This window comes from Musca autumnalis, unplaced genomic scaffold (assembly GCF_047663935.1).
Source record: "Musca autumnalis isolate F117 unplaced genomic scaffold, ASM4766393v1 scaffold_3, whole genome shotgun sequence".
In the NCBI taxonomy this organism is placed as follows: Eukaryota; Metazoa; Arthropoda; class Insecta; order Diptera; family Muscidae; genus Musca; species Musca autumnalis.
The window spans coordinates 25,831,454-25,845,732 of record NW_027411866.1 but is presented as its reverse complement, the minus strand read 5'-3'; the positions used below and the strand labels follow the sequence as shown (position 1 = coordinate 25,845,732).

The window sequence follows — 14,279 nt, the reverse complement described above, 5'->3', positions numbered from 1 at the left end:
TTCACTGTATTTATTTATTACTCTTTTGCAATTTGTTGTTGTTTTATTTGTTCTTTTATTATCCATCCATGCAATTCACATTTATTGTTCTTTATTTCAATTTTTTATTCAAATTTTTATTTTTTAATTACCATTTAATTCAATTGGAAACACCATATTTTTTTTTAATTATTTGCACTTGTTTGTTGTTAACGCGCGCGTTTTTGTTTATTTGATTTTTTGTTAAAAATAAAAATTAAACTCAAAAATTTTTTGTCGATAAATGAAAGTAACTAAAAATTTTAACGAATTTTGAATTTTGACAAATTTTTTGTTTTGCACTTTTCTTTCTTTTTTTGGAACATAAAATTTAACTTAAAATTTATTTAATTAATTTTTTCTTTTTTTGTTTTTTAATTTGTCCAAAAAATTTTATTTTGTTTTTAGTTTTCTTGTTTTTAGCCAAAAATGTTATGCCGAAAGTATTTTTTGTTGTTTTTTAAAGGAAAAAACTAAAAAAGTTGTAAAAAAGAAGTGAGGGCGCTTTAAAGCTTCGTCACCAAAATGCCAACCGCTCTGTAACACGCGCTGTCTAATTCTAAATTGTGTGTCCTGTTCAAATGACCGGCCAAGCCAGCAAATTACAAAACAGACAGAAAAGAAACAAACATGCACTCACCACACTTAAACACTGACACACACAGTCGCATAAACAAAAGTCACACACACACAGCAACAACAACGAATGCACACAAGAACGAACAAGCCAAGCCAGCGTTGTTCTTCGTTCATATGGCAAAAAATATACAAATGTTTGACGTTGGCAGCGACGCGACGCCAACATCTACTACGGCGTTGTTACTTCGAATGATGAACACGATGATGATGATGATGTTGTTCGGCAGCGTCAGCAGCACAACTATGCGACGCCAACGATGATGTGCAATAGATGCGCGCCAATAAACATTGTGGACACGAGAAACCAAAGAAGAAATAGTGATGAGAAGAATAGCCAAAGCAACCGACCATGCACAAACCAAATCAAACAGAAGATACAACAACAGCAGCAACAAAAAGGTAAACAACAAAGCAACACACAAATACACACACACAGGCAAACAAATAATGGTGATAATACTCGGCTCAACAACCAACCATACTCAATGACGAAATTAAAACTCTCTCTCACAAAACAACGAGATACAGAGAGAGAGCGTGACTTGAAATCACTGAGTTAGAATATAACTCAACAGAAAGAAAAACAACACACACACTTACAGCCTAGTTAACCAAAGCGAATGAAGAGTTAAGATAAAATAATGAAAAAATAATAACAACAAAATCATGCAAGAGCCATCATTATGTTGTTGTTGCTGTTAATCATTAGTAGTACATAAAATTTAATAACATAAAAAAAATAAAATAAAAACAGAATCAAATGAAATATTCTCAACTCTCACCTCACTCTCTCTTCCCCCTTGAAATGATTCTCACAGTTAAATCAATAATGACAACAACAACAAAATTGAAATTACTTAACAAAAATTGTTTGACCGTACCTAGTAACTCGCGCATTGCCATACATAATCGCTTGTTTGTCCTCTTCTTCGTTTTCGTTGTTTCTCCTTCTTCTATTCGATTTTATGGCAAAGTAATTAAAATTTTTGCACTCATTTTTACTATTTGAAAGAAATGAATCTTTTAAATAATTTTACAATTTGATTTGAATCAAGAATTTGAGAACAATCTCAATACATCCTCAGCAGCAGTGCTGCCAACGTAAAAACTAACTTCAATGATGCTGACAGAATGTTAAGTTTTATTCCCCCGGAATAAAGAAATTGTTAATTAGATACTGATTAGAATCGATTTAAAGAGGGAATCTCTTTAACGACCACGTAAGGCTTCTGTAGAATAGAAGGCTTCTTTAGAATAGAATATGCCGTTGAAACAGGCGTTTTAAATCTGAATATACAGACGTGTATTTAGAATATCACGGACCGATTTCATACCCAATGCCGAAATCCTGTGAATAATGAACTGCGAGAGGGAGTTGATCGATTTAATAAAGAGAACCTGGGACACATCCTGCGAAACCCCAAATACCAACTGATGCAAAATATGGGTACTACGGAGAACTATTGCTGGCACACCTGAAACAGTCAGAAAAGGAACTACATGGATAAGGACATGTATGTATGCATGTATACAAGTATGGAAGAGAATACGAAATTCTGGAAGACTTCTGATGACCTTCCTACTAGAAGCCTCCGACTTCAATAAAAAGCGTAAAAAGATGGCGTTAGAAGATTCTATAGGGTAGAAGGCAACAACAATTCTTCTAAAATAAGAAAACCGCCAAATGGTCTTCCTGTATTCTATAGAAGCCTCCTACTGAGGTCTTCTATTCTTCCTTTCTAAAGAAAAGAAGTCCCCGTTGGAGAATTCTAAAGAACATAAGACCTCTGAGCAAGGCTTCCATATTATATTCTAAAAAAGCTGTTTCGGAGGTCTTCTATTCTGTATAAACCTCCTACCGCGACCTTTAATGCCATAGAAACATCCTTCGGAGGAATTGAAGGACTATAGAAACCTCCGTTTATTTTATAGAAGCCTCCAAGGGAGTATTCTTTATATTCGAAGGCCTCCAAAAGGGGCTTCTACTGGAGAAACAGCCAAGCGAAAGCCTCATATATATTTAACAAATCACCTTCAAGGGATGCTTCTATATCTTAAAAGGGGTAACAAAGGAGGTTTCTATAGATGGGAGGGGTGCTTATGTAGAATAAAAGGACTCCCAGGGAGGTTTACATATATAGAAATGAAGAATGCTTCCTCCAAAGGCTTCTATAGCATATAAGGTCTCCGAGGGAGGCTTCCGAATAATAAAAGCTTTCTATGGAATATAATTAATCCAAAGTAAGCGTCTATAGAATAAAAAGAAACGGATTCTATGTACGAGATTTCTATAGAAAATGTCTTCGTAGAAGTCCTCTATGAAATAAAAGGACATCTAGGGAGGCTTCTATAGCACGAAAGGCACTCAAAATAGATATGTATCTATAAATAATTGGGGAAGCTCAACTTGTCTTTCTGACAAGTGGGGTACCGAGGAAATAAAATACTCGGGAGTGACCAAAAACTAGCCTAAGGGGCGGCAGCTGGTCCCTTAGTATCTTTAGTGGGCGGAAGCTGAATCAGCTAGAATGGCCACCACTGGAAATCGGTAGGCGTAACAAGTTTAAATCGGCTCCGAACAGCGAATGAATACTACCACAGCGTCTGTTCCCACATTGGGCGGCTGTGAACAACGTCTGAACTCCCGTGGAGCGGCTGCAACCATAGATGGAAAACTACAAACCCTTCAGAAGGGAACGGGAAACCACTGAAGTAAAATCCCTGGCAAATCATATAATAATTAATATGGAAACAACAGAAGAAACACGGCCCTCAGTCTCCGGCAATAAGAGGGTGCTAAGAATCCCCGGAGGTAAAACAAAATAGGTACTAAAAATAGGAACGTGCAATGTTAGAAGCTTATACGAAGCTGGAAAGCTCAATAACACTATAAGCGAAATGAACAGACTAAATATAGACATTCTCGGAATAAGTGAAACATGGTGGACTTAAAGCGGAGATTTTAGATCGGAAAATAATCGAGTATTTCACTCAGGAAATCAAGAAGGAAAGCACAGAAAGGGTGTGGCAATAATAGTAAAGAGTTATATTGCAGAATACATATGTAACAGGATTCATCCCACATTCTGGCAGAACAATGATGATAAAAATTAATACAAAACCTATTAATATGAACATTATCCCCACATCGGACTCAAGTAATGACGAAATCGAGGAATTCTATGCAGAAATCGAAGAGTTACTCAAAAACACCAAATCTCATGAAATTACTATTATACAAGGAGATTTTAATGCAAAGGTGGGAAGAGATAAAGTAAATGGAGTCACTGGAAAATATGGACTAGGACAACGCAATAATAGAGGGGATAGATTGGTACAATTCTGCCAAGAACATAAAATGAAAGTTACAAATACAATATTTCAATTACATCCCAGAAGACTTTATACATGGAGATCTCCTCATTATAACCCAGCAAACATCATAAGAAATCAAATTGATTACATAATTATCAACAAACGATACGCTTCAAGTGTGATGAAGAGCTCAACTTGCCCGGTGCGGACGTCCCATCTGACCATAACCTGCTACTTTCTAAAATCAGGATCAAATTAGCAATTACCCGAAAAAAGAAGAGGACACCCAGACTAAATCTGCACATGATGAAAGATCCAACTATTAAATGCGAAATTAAAACAGAGATTAACTCTAAACTTGAAGGAGTAAACAAGGAGGATGTGGAAAATATATGGCATAATCTCAAAACAAAGATAAACTCCACCACGAATATGTGCCTACAAAACTCTCCTGCATCGAGAGATGATGAATGGGTCACTGAGGAAATAAAACAATTACGAATCCTAAGAAGCCAACAGAAAAATAGAAATTTCGAAATATACTGGGAGATAAATAAAGAAATCAGAACCTTGACAAGAGCATCAAAAAATAATTTACTTAATAGAAAATGTCAAGAAATTGAAACTTTACAGAACCTACACGATGACTTCAACCTTCATAAGAAGTTAAAGGAAGCAGCAGGAGTATATAAAAAAACAGCGCCAGCCACTATGTTAGATGAAAATAACAAAGCTATATTTGAATTAGCGGAGAAAAAACGAATATGGAAAGAATATGTAGCAAAATTATTCACTGATGCCGAAAGAACCCCTTACGAAGAAACAGAAGACAATCTGACTGGAAACCCAATAACAAGGTACGAAGTAGAGCAGGCAATAAAACACTCAAAGATATGAAAGCAACAGGACCTGACGATGTACCAGCTGAAGTATTAAAACTTATAGAGGATGAAAATGTCGAACTACTCGTAATACTCTTTAACCGCGTATATGACACGGGGAAATATCCACCAGACTGGCTCATTTCAAAATTCATACCGATACCAAAAAGAACAACGCAAAAAATGTGAAGAATATAGACTGATTAGTATAATGAGTCATGCATTAAAACTTTTTCTAAGAGTAATCCATAGCCGAATATATCCACAATGTAAAAAGTATATGGGCACATCACAGTTCGGATTTAAACAAGGAATGGGGACTCGAGAAGCACTGCTTAGCTTACAGGTGCTAGTTCAGAAATGCCGAGAATTACAAAAGGATATATTTATATGTTTCGTTGACTATGAAAAAGCTTTCGACACAGTTCGTCACGATAAACTAATAGAAATTCTGAAATCGATTAACATAACCGTGAAGGAAATACGATGTATACGAAATTTATATTGGAAACAGGCGGCATACATCGATATAAACGGAGAAATGACGGAAGAAGTAACGATTTCAAAGGGGGTACGACAAGGATGTATCCTTTCGCCGTTGTTATTTAATATATACTCCCAACGAATATTTATGGAGGCTATAGAGCACCAAAGAATAGGAGTACAAATACATGGTATGATTATTAACAATATCAGATACGCGGACGATACAACAATATTAGCTAGCACCATATCCGGTCTACAAAAACTTATTGACAAACTCACAGATGTAAGTGAATCGTATGGATTGAAAATCAACAAAAAGAAAACAAAATACATGACCATCAGCCGAAAAAATACGTATAACAACAGTACGTTGAAAATACAAAACACCGTAATAGAAAAAGTAAAAAACTATAAATATTTAGGAGTTACCATAAATGAACGATGGGATGTTTCGAAAGAAATAACTTGTCGTATAGAAATGGCAAGGGATGCATTTTACAGATACAACAAGATACTGACAAGTCATGACATCGGTATACAAACTAAAACCAGATTCATCAAATGCTACATCTGGTCTGTTTTATTATATGCATCAGAAACATGGACAATAAAGGCGATAGATGAAAGAAAACTGGAATCATTTGAAATTTGGATATACCGAAAAATACTTAAAATACCGTGGACAGATCGCATAAGAAATGACGAGGTACTAAGAAGAATGAATCAAGATCGCCAACTCCTTAAAACAGTTAAAACAAGAAAAGTGTCATACCTGGGACGTATCATGAGAAATGATAAATATATTCTTCTGCAAAACATTATCAAAGGATCAGTTGATGGAAGACCGTGCAGAGGAAGAAAAGAAGTTTCTTGGCTGAAAAATATTCTGACATGGACCGCACATCAAAATGAAAGAAGTTTATTATGCCGCCAAAAACAGATATCTATATTTATAAAAATCAATTTTTGTTAAACATAAGAAAAATTGTAAATCAACAAATAATCTGTAATTATTATATGATCGCATATATCCGAAACACGGATGCGCAAATAAAGAAGAAGAAATAAGAAGGCCACCGAAGTAGTCCTCTACAGAATAAACTGCTCTCAAGGGGACACCTATTGAATACTGGGCATCCGTTGGAGTCTTCTATAGAATAGAAGCCCTAAAAGTGAAGTTTTAATTGAACAGAGAAGCCTACGAGAGAGGCTTCTATAGAATAGAAGGCTTTCGTAGGTAGCATCTACACAGCAGAAAGCTTCTGTAGAGTTAAAGACCTCTGTAGTATGCTTCTTTAGAATAGAAGGCGTCCGAGGGGCTTCATGAGAACATAAAACATCCAAGGGAGGCTTCTATAGAAAAGAAGGGCGCCAAGGAAAGGTTCTATAGAAAAGAAGGCCTCCGCTAGAGGTTTCCCTAGATAGAAGGTCTCCGAGGAGGCTTTTATCCAATACTCCGAGGGAGGCCCCTTTATTATAGAAACACTTCAAGGGAGGCTTCTGTGGAATATAAGGTCTTCGTAGCAGGCTTCTGTGGTATGAAATGCCTCCGTATGAAGCTTCGACAGAGTAGATGGACCCCATATGAGGCCTTTATAGAGAATAACGCTTCCGTAGGAGGACTCTATGAATTTAAAGGTCTCCGTAGGAATCTTCTATAGGTGGCTTTTAAGAAGGGATAGTCCGCCGTATGAAGCTTTTATATAATTATAGAGTAGAAGGTCTCCGTAGGCCTACGACGGAGGCTTCTTTTGAACGCAGAAGAACAATTTTGCCAACGAAGGCGTCTATATAATATAAGGTCTTCGAGGCTTCTTTATAATGTAAAACCTTCAATGGAGGCTTCTGTGAAATGGAAGGTCTTCGTAGGAGGCTTCTATAGAGTAGAAGTCACCCGAAGGAAGCTTCTTCTAGGAGGCTGCTATATAATAGAAGACCTCCGCAGGAGGCTGCTATAGAATAGAAGACCTCCGAAGGAGGCTTCTATAGAATAGAAGACCCCCGTAGGAGGCTTCTATAAAATAGAAGACCTCCGTGGGAGGCATCTATAGAACAGAAGAACTCCGTAGGAGGCTTCTATAGAATAGAAGACCTCCGTAGGAGGCTTCTATAGAATAGAAGACCTCCGTAGGAGGCTTCTATAGAATAGAAGACCTCCGTAGGAGGCTTCTATAGAATAGAAGACCTCCGTAGGAGGCTTCTATAGAATAGAAGACCTCCGTAGGAGGCTTCTATAGAATAGAAGACCTCCGTAGGAGGCTTCTATAGAAAAGAAGACCTCCGTAGGAGGCTTCTATAGAATAGAAGACCTCCGTAGGAGGCTTCTATAGAATAGAAGACCTCCGTAGGAGGCTTCTATAGAATAGAAGACCTCCGTAGGAGGCTTCTATAGAATAGAAGACCTCCGTAGGAGGCTATTCTATAGAAGACCTCCGTGGGAGGCCTCTATAGAACAGAAGAACTCCGTAGGAGGCTTCTATAGAATAGAAGACCTCCGTAGGAGGCTTCTATAGAATAGAAGACCTCCGTAGGAGGCTTCTATAGAATAGAAGACCTCCGTAGCAGGCTTCTATAGAATAGAAGACCTCCGTAGGAGGCTTCTATAGAATAGAAGACCTCCGTAGGAGGCTTCTATAGAATAGAAGACGTCCGTAGGAGGCTTCTATAGAATAGAAGACCTCCGTAGGAGGCTTCTATAGAATAGAAGACCTCCGTAGGAGGCTTCTATAGAATAGAAGACCTCCGTAGGAGGCTATTCTATAGAAGACCTCCGTGGGAGGCCTCTATAGAACAGAAGAACTCCGTAGGAGGCTTCTATAGAAAAGAAGACCTCCGTAGGAGGCTTCTATAGAATAGAAGACCTCCGTAGGAGGCTTCTATAGAAAAGAAGACCTCCGTAGGAGGCTTCTATAGAATAGAAGACCTCCGTAGGAGGCTTCTATAGAAAAGAAGACCTCCGTAGGAGGCTTCTATAGAATAGAAGACCTCCGTAGGAGGCTTCTATAGAATAGAAGACCTCCGTAGGAGGCTTCTAAAGAATAGAAGACCTCCGTAGGAGGCTTCTAAAGAATAGAAGACCTCCGTAGGAGGCTTCTATAGAATAGAAGACCTCCGTAGGAGGCTTCTATAGGATAGAAGACCTCCGTAGGAGGCTTCTATAGAATAGAAGACCTCCGTAGGAGGCTTCTATAGAATAGAAGACCTCCGTAGGAGGCTTCTATAGAATAGAAGACCTCCGTAGGAGGCTTCTATAGAATAGAAGACCTCCGTAGGAGGCTTCTATAGAATAGAAGACGTCCATAGGAGGCTTCTATAGAATAGAAGACGTCCGTAGGAGGCTTCTATAGAATAGAAGACGTCCGTAGGAGGCTTCTATAGAATAGAAGACCTCCATAGGAGGCTTCTATAGAATAGAAGACCTCCATAGGAGGCTTCTATAGAATAGAAGACCTCCATAGGAGGCTGCTATAGAATAGAAGACCCCCGTAGGAGGCTTCTATAGAACAGAAGACCTCCGTAGGAGGCTTCCATAGAATAGAAGACTTCCGTAGGAGGCTTCTATAGAATAGAAGACCTCCGTAGGAGGCTTCTATAGAGTAGAAGACCTCCGTAGGAGGCTTCTATAGAATAGAAGACCTCCGTAGGAGGCTTCTATAGAATAGAAGACCTCCGTAGGAGGCTTCTATAGAATAGAAGACCTCCGTAGGAGGCTTCTATAGAATAGAAGACCTCCGTAGGAGGCTTCTATAGAATAGAAGACCTCCGTAGGAGGCTTCTACAGAATAGAAGACCTCCGTAGGAGGCTTCTATAGAATAGAAGACCGTAGGAGAATAGAAGGGAGGAGCAGAAGACCTCCGTAGGAGTCTTCTATAGAATAGAAGACCTCCGTAGGACGCTTCTACAGATTAGAAGACCTCCGTAGAAGGTTTCTATAGAATAGAAGACCTCCGTAGGATGCTTCTATAGAATAGTAGACCTCCGTAGGAGTCTTCTATAGAATAGAAAACCTTCGTAGGAGGCTTCTGAAGAAAGAAGGCCTCCGTAGGAGGCTTCTATAGAATAGAAGACCTCCATAGGAGGCTTCTATAGAACAGAAGACCTCCATAGGAGGCTTCTATAGAATAGAAGACCTCCGTAAGAGGCTTCTATAGAATATAAGACCTCCGTAGGAGTCTTCTATAGAAGAGAAGACCTCCGTAAGAGGCTTCCATAGAGTAGAAGACCTCCGTAGGAGGCTTATATAGAATAGAAGACCTCCGTAGGAGAAGGCTGCTATAGAATAGAAGACCTCCATAGGAGGCTGCTATAGAATAGAAGACCCCCATAGGAGGCTGCTATAGAATAGAAGACTTCTATAGAATAGAAGACCTCCATAGGAGGCTTCTATAGAATAGTAGACCTCCGTAGGAGGCTTCTATAGAATAGAAGACCTCCGTAAGAGGCTTCTATAGAATAGAAGACCTCCATAGGAGGCTTCTATAGAATAGTAGACCTCCGTAGGAGGCTTCTATAGAATAGAAGACCTCCGTAAGAGGCTTATATAGAATAGAAGACCTCCGTAAGAGGCTTCCATAGAGTAGAAGACCTCCGTAGGAGCTTCTACAGAATAGAAGACCTCCGTAGGAGAAGGCTGCTACAGAATAGAAGACCTCCATAGGAGGCTGCTACAGAACAGAAGACCCCCGTAGGAGGCTTCTATAGAACAGAAGACCTCCGTAGGAGGCCTCTATAGAATAGAAGACCTCCATAGGAGGCTTCTATAGAATAGAAGTTCTCAGTAGGAGGCTCTTATAAAGTAGAATAGAAGACCTGCGTAGGAGGCTTCCATAGAATAGAAGATTTCCTTAGGAGGCTTCTACAGAATAAAAGACCTCCGTAGGAGGCTTCTATAGAATAAAAGACCTCCGTAGGAGGCTTCTATAGAATAGAAGTCGTCCGTAGAAGGCTTGTATAGAATAGAAGACCTCCGTAGGAGGCTTCTATAGAATGGAAGACCTCCATATGAGGCTTCTATAGAATAGAAGACGTCCGTAGAAGGCTTCTATAGAATGGAAGACTTCCGTAGGAGGCTTCTATAGAATAGAAGTCGTCCGTAGGAGGCTTCTATAGAATAGAAGTCGTCCGTAGGAGGCTTCTATAGAATAGAAGACCTCCGTAGGAGGCTTCTATAGAATAGAAGACCTCCGTAGGAGGCTTCCTTGCCACCAAGGGAAGCATTTATAGGATAGAAAGGCATCCAAATTAGGGTTCTATGAAATAAAGGGCCTTCAAGGGAAGCTTCTAGAAAACAGAAGGTCATCAAGAGAGACTTCCATAGATTAAAAGACCTATCAGGGTGGCTCATATAAAATAGAAGACAATCAAGGGGGTTTCTATAGAAGGAAAATCCCCGAGTGTTGCTTCTGTAGAACACATGGCCTCCGAGGAAGACCATTATAGAATAGACAGCCTTCAAGGGAGGATCGTATAGGATAGAAGGAGTACAAGGAACTCTTCTATAGAATAAAAGGCCTGCGTATGCGGTTCTATAAGAGAGAAGTTCTCTGTAAGAGGCTTCTGAAGAATAGGACACCAAGGAAGGCTTCTATAGAATAGACGGCCTAGGAGAAGACCTCTGTAGGACGCTTTTACAGAAAAAGAAGCTGGCTTATGATGCTTCTATAGAATAGAAGGCCTCCTCAGGAGGTTTCTATAAAATAAAAGGCCTTCGTAGGGGCTTCCACCGAGTAGAAAGCCTCCGTAGGACGCTTTTATAGAAAAGGAAGCTGGCGTATGAAGCTTCTATATAGTAGGAGGCCCCTCAGGAGGTTTCTATATAATAGAAGGCCCCTCAGGAAGTTTCTATAGAATAGAATCACTCCTCAAGAGGTTTCTACAGAATAAAAGACCTTCGTAGGAGGCTTCTAACGAGTAGAGTAGAATTCCACCGTAGAGAAGAAGGCACACCGCCGGAGTCATCTTTTGAATAGAAGGTGGCTTCTGTTGGTAAGAAGGCCGTGCAGATCAGAAGGCCTTCGTAAAGAAGAAGAAAATCTCTGAGGGAGGTTTCAACAGCATAAAGAACGCCGTAGGAGGTAGGAAGGCCTCCGTATGTGGATTTTAAGGAGCAGAAGACCTTCGTAGGCTGTTTTTACAAAATTGAAAGCCTTCCTAGAAGGCTATTATAAGATAGAAGGCCTTCATATGAGGCTTTTATAAAACAGAATGCCTCCGTAGGAGGCTTCTATAAAATAGAAGGCCTCCGTAGGTGTCTTCTATGAAATGGAAGGGCTTCTTAGAAGTCTTCTATGAAGTGGAAGGCCTTCGTTGGAGGAATCTTTAAAATTGAAAGCTTCCTAGGAAACTTCTATAAAAAAGAAGGCCTTCGTAGGAAATTTCTATAAACTAGAAGAAGGCCCACAAAGAAAGATTCTATTGAATAGAAGGCTTACAGCTGAACTTCAATATATACATAAATGTCCTCCAATAGCACCTACTACAGAGGGAGACTCTTATATTAAAGAAGTTCTCCATAGGAAAAGACTCCAAGAGTGTCTTCTTATAATAAAAAGCATTCAATGGAGGCTTCTATAGAATAGAATGCCTCCGTATGAGGCTTCTACATAATAGAAGACGTCAGTGGGCGAATTCATTAGAATAGAACAACTCCGCAGGAGGCTTCTATAGAATAGAGGACATCCGTATAAGGCTTCTATAGAATAAAAGACTTCCTTAGGAGGGTCCATAGAATAGAAGACCTCCGTAGGAGGCTTCTTTAGATTAAAATACATTCGAAAAAGGGTCCTGTAAAAAAATATCATCGAAGGCGGTATTATTGAAAAGAAGGCCTTCAACAGATCTCCTAGCGAGACCTCTAAGCGTGGAATTTTAAGCAAATTTTTGCATTAGACAATCTGATTTCTTGTAATGAGATTTCCATCTCTTCTTAAAATTCCCTATTGCCCAATTATTTAAATCCACTTATCTGTCCTCTATATGATGTAACTGCGCTTAGCTCAACAAATTATCCACTTCCGTTTTACATGTGGCACTTGTCTCACATACGGAGATAAAAAGGACAAGCCATTCGTTCGGCGACAAGTCATAAAAATCTTAAAGTGTCGAGCTAGCTACTTGAGATACGTACAAAATACAGACGTATGTGAATGATGATGTTGTCGTAGAAAAATGTGTCACCACCTCAAGTCAATTAACCCAAAAGTGGACAGAAAAAAATATTTTTAAAAATTAATTTCGGTTCTCGGTAACATTTAGCCGCGTGATAAATTTAAGTGACAACACCTCTACGACCAAAACAAAAGCAAAGCAGTTTCACTTTTTAATTTGTCCTGGTCGAAGAGACACTGGGAGAGAGATTAGCGCAGGATTGTTTTATGACTTTGGTAATTAAAAATCAATTAAGTCCTCAAAACACCACCGTCACCACTCACTCACTTTCCGAGAACTCAGCACGGTGACAATGAATAGGGAGAACAACACCAACAACAGCAACAGCATCTCCTCAACAAAACACCTTTGTTGAATGGATTAAGCGAGGGCATATCGTTGTAGTAACTGATTTATAGTCCTACCTGCTTTGGGTACTCGATTTTTATGATCCTCGCTTCATCCAAAACTAGATCTGCAGTTTTATTTTTTTTAGGTAGAAACTAAAAGTAATTAAACTTTATGTGGGTCATTAAAGCAAGTTTAGGTTTGTCTGTCCGCTAAACATTGACCAACAATGTTAGAATGTTGACCATAAATCCATCCAAGCTATTGTCATGTCCAATTTTCAGTTTAAGATTTTGCCGAATTTATGCAAATTTTTCTATTGGTTTTTGGTTTGAAAATGCAGTGCCCAAACAACTAAGCGAGTGTCTGTACTCAGCCAAAATTGTGATTTTTTGCTTTTTTACAACATAAGCATTTTCTGCTGAACTTTCAAAACTCGCATGAATATGACTCACCACACACACAAACTCTCCATTCCAGAATTCCCCACCTCCTCCCCACAGCAAGAGAGGCTGTATTGTCCAGACTTTAAAAAAATTAACTACCGTCCAACACCACCAACAACAACAGAACAAAAAATTAGTCATAAAAAATGCCTTAAAACACATTCTGGCCACGACGTTGTGTTTGCCGGCACACGTGGTACCCTCCCGAAATCGTATTTCAACATCGTCATATGTAAACATCAGCGGAAGGCAGCAGCAACATTGGCTTTGCTATGGATAGTCAAACAGGAACCTGGTCTCGACATGGCAATCTGATTTAAATAAGCAGAGTGAATCAAATATTCAAAGGAGAGAAAATGGTAAAAGAAAAAAACACTACGAATTGCCAATGGCAAATTGAATAGCAATTTCGGAGGCCTTCTATTCAGTAGAAGTCTCATACGGAGTCCTTATATTCTATAGAAGTCTCCTACAGAGGTCTCCTATTCTATAGAAGCCTCATACAAAGGCCTTCTATTCCAAAGAAGCCTCCTATGGAGGCCCTCTATTCTATAGATGCCTCCTACGGAGGGCCTCTATTCCATAGAAAGCCCCCTACGAAGGCCCTGTTTTCTAAAGAAGCCTCCTCGGAGACCTTCTTTTCTATAGAAGCCTTCTACTCTATAGAAACCTGCTACGGAGGCCTTCTATTCCAGAGCAGGCTGAATAGCAATTTTCCTATGGAAAACTCTATTCAGCCAGGCTGAATAGCAGTTTTCCTATAGAAAACTCTATTCAGCCAGGATGAATAGCAATTTTCCTATGGAAAACTCTATTCAGCCAGGATGAATAGCAATTTTCCTATGGAAAACTCTATTCAGCCAGGCTGAATAGCAGTTTTCCTATAGAAAACTGTATTTAGCCAGGCTGAATAGCAATTTTCCTATGGAAAACTCTATTCAGCCAGGCTGAATAGCAATTTTCCTATGGAAAACTCTATTCAGCCAGGCTGAATAGCAA

General features: G+C 39.3%; 1 protein-coding gene across 3 annotated transcripts in view; it reads right to left on the bottom strand.

The window, feature by feature from the left end:
• Nucleotides 1-14,279, bottom strand: part of zld (zinc finger protein zelda) — a 162,103-nt gene that overhangs the window by 71,349 nt on the left and 76,475 nt on the right. For 2 of the 3 annotated variants that reach the window (XM_073972657.1, XM_073972656.1), the window contains exon 1: nt 132-579. The exons of the other annotated variant lie outside the window; for it this stretch is intronic. The gene's annotated coding sequence lies outside the window, so the exon portion shown is untranslated. Of the gene's footprint in view, nt 1-131; nt 580-14,279 lie in introns of those variants that run through there. 3 annotated transcript variants of the gene reach the window in all.